We start from the raw sequence: 3,562 nt of genomic DNA on the forward strand, positions 1-3,562 counted from the left end.
TTTCTTTCTTTCTTTTCTTTCTTTCTTCTTTTTTTTCTTTCTTCTTTCTTTCTTTTCTTTTTTTGAGACAGAGTCTCACTCTGTCGCCCCAGACTAGAGTGCAATGGCACACTCTCCACTCACCACAACCTCCGCCTCCCGGGAGAACCTTCTTTTCATGACCTTCCCTGGCTCCATTTGTCCTGCTGCAGTGACACCAGTCTTTTAGTTCATACATTTGACTTCATGAGGAGTTTGCTATAATCAGTTGAATGAATAAGAAACGTGGACCTGGTTTATAGGTAATTCTGCATAATATGCTAGCATCAACTAAAACTGAACAGCTGGCACACTACAGCCTCATACTATGGTGGCCCCAAAGGAGAGTGGTAAAGGAAAATATTCCCATTTGTCAGAATTTTGAGCAGTGTACCTCATAGTTTTTTTCCCAGAAGGAAGGATGCCAAGGGTACTAACAGTTTTGCTGGTTGGTCATGGACTTTCATGGACTTCAGAGAAGCATGATTGATAATTGGTGACAAAGCAAATTGACAATGAGGTATGTGAGTGGACTACTTTTAATGAGCAGAATATAAATTACTTGTGACCTATTTAATTGTCAGTAATGAGCAACCTTACCAGAGGAGGAGCTTAATAATCAGGTGATCAAGATTGTACATTCTGTGAATGTTCTTTAAGCTTTTTCTTTAACCAATCTTGTCCTTTCCCAGTGGGTGCAGGGACAGTGTAGTCACAGTGGAAGAAATGGAGCTTATTAGTTCCATATTGCAAAATTCCACTCACTAAATCCAATCTGGCTACAACCACATTTGTATGGCCAATCTGTCAAAAGTATGGACTAACACCGGACCCCAGATAGGCACTGTTCTTCAAAGGGGACTACTAACCTCCTGCCGGAATTCAATTACGCCAGACCACTTTCATCATGGAGGAGACAGCACTTTATTTTTAATGGAAAAGACAGTTACTCTAGATATGAATTTGCCTTTCCTGCTTCAATGCTTCTGATAAAAGCATCACCTGTGGACTTAACAGAATGTTTAATTCTCTGCCATGTAATTCCACCCAGCATTGCTTGTGACCAGGGTAGTCATTTTACAAAAAATGAATTGTGTTCATTGGGCTCATATTCATAGAAATCACTAAACTTACCATGATTCCTGTTAATAGTGCTGGTCGCGGGACATACCTCAGTTCTCAGAATTCCTACCATCTCTGATTTGTCTTCTCATGTTTGTATACCTAATTCCTACTTTAAAATGTCCTTATCCCTAAAATCCTAGTGTTTCAGCTTTCCTGATTGAATCTTTTCTGCTCCTTTTCAGACACTATCCCTCTCTCTCAACTATATCACTTTCCTAACTTCTATCACCATTGGCTACTTTTCCTTTTGTATATCTTTATATACATAAAATCATATTTTATATATCCTTTTGTGTCTCCATGGTTTTGCTCAAGATTATGTTTGTGAGATTGAACTCTGCTGCTGTTTTATAGCAGCTGTTTACTTATTTTGTTACTGTAGAGCAAGTGTAGGCACACTAGATCCCATGGATAAAATCTTGTATATATTTTGGGGTGTGTGTGTGTGTGTGTGTGTGTGTGTGTGTATTTCTGCTTGCTGGAAGTAGAATTTCTGCGTCATGGCAAATGCATAATTTTAACTCAGCAGATACTGTGAAACATTTTCCAAAGTGATTATACCAATTTACACTCTTACAAGGACTGTCGTAGAGTTCCATCTGTTCCATGTCCTTGCCAATGCTTGGTGGTGTCAGACTTAAAATTTTTTTTTTTTAATTTGTCATTTTAATTTTTTTAAAAAAGCAGAGCAGAATGCTGGTTACCAGGCGCTGGGGTAGAGGGATTGGGACATATTCGTCCAAAGATATAACATTTCAGTTAGGAGTAATTTTTAAAAAATTAGTCATTCTGGTGTGTAGATAGTGTTGTCTCATTGAGGGTTTAATTTATACTGCTTTGATGACTAAGGAAGTTGAGCAGAGCATGTATCTGAAACCTTGTTGTACATTTGTATATTTTTCTTTGCATAGTGCTTATTCAAGTGATTTGTTGAGTTGTCTATTTGGTTGTCAGTTTTACTTTGTATTTATAGGATTTCTTTATATTCTGCTTACAAGCCTTTTGACATATGTGTATATTGTGATTACCTTTTCAACTGTGGCCAGGATTTTCACTTTTCTTATGGTACATTTGTTGAACAACCATTCTCATTTTAAGTTTTTCAATGTTATTTTTCAGTTGGTGCTTTAAAAAATCTTTGCCAACATTAGAGAAGGTCTCAAAGATATTTTAGTTGCTTTTAAAAAAAATCTTTAAAGATTCACATTCCATCTCATATTGATATTTACATATGGGATGTGCTAAAGGTCAAGATAATTTTTTCAGGTGAAGAATATACAAAGGACCTATCCTAACTTCTTAAGAGATTTCTCCATTTTAGTTATTATCTTTGTCAAATATCAAATGACTAGATATATGTAAATCTTTTTCTGGACTTTCTATTATCTTCCATTATTCTGTTTGTATTTGCATATATGCCACACTGCTTTAATTACTACAAATACATAAAAAGTCTTGATGTCTTATAGTATAAACCCACCTCTTTCTATTTTCTTTTGATGTTTTTGTTATTCTTGACTGTTGCTTTTCTTTACAAATTTTAGACTCAGCTTGCTAGTTTTCACCAAAAAACTGCTGAGAATTTTATTAAATATATAATTATTCAAAGCATCACTGATAGCTTTACAACACAGAGTTTTCCAGGATAGAATAGCACCACATATTTTAATTTTCATTGAAGTATAAATATATGTAGGAAATGTATATGCCATATGTGTCATGATTGTTTAATTTTCAACATGCTCAAAATACCAGCATCTGTATCAAGAAACAGCACATAACCAGCATGTGTTAGCCATGGAAATGTACTTCACAAATATTTTGATGCAGGTAACCAAAGACCCCTATTGTTGTGTTTTAAGGCCAATCCTGTGTTTGCATCAAGGCCAGATTTTCTGAGGGATGCTGCTCCCAGTCAATGCCTGAGAGCAGTAAGGATTCTAACGTAGGCCCATTCAGGGGAGACATGGATCTTCTCTGTGGGGTAGATAAGATTGTGAATACCTGACTTTAATGGATTTGTCTTTAATGTAACTTGTCTTTGTTTTTTCTTTTGAGATGAAGTCTCACTCTGTCACACAGGCTGGAGTGCAGTGGCATGATCTCGGCTTACTGCAACCTCCGCCTCCTGAGTTCAAAGGATTCTCCTGCCTCAGCCTCCTGAGTAGCTGGGATTAGAGGTGTGTGTCACCACACCCAGCTAATCTTTGTATTTTTAGTAGAGATGGGGTTTCACTATGTTGGCCAGGTTGGTCTTGAACCCCTGTCCTCAGTTGATCCACCTGCCTCAGTCTCCCTAAGTGCTGGGGTTACAGGTGTTAAGTCACTGTACCTGGCCAAATGTAACTACTTTTCTTAGGCTGCATGGAAGTCCAGATGATTTTATCCAATCTTCCTTCCTTTTTTTTTTTTTTTTTTT

This window comes from Cebus imitator, unplaced genomic scaffold (genome assembly GCF_001604975.1).
Source record: "Cebus imitator isolate Cc_AM_T3 unplaced genomic scaffold, Cebus_imitator-1.0 Scaffold296, whole genome shotgun sequence".
Classification (NCBI taxonomy): Eukaryota; Metazoa; Chordata; class Mammalia; order Primates; family Cebidae; genus Cebus; species Cebus imitator.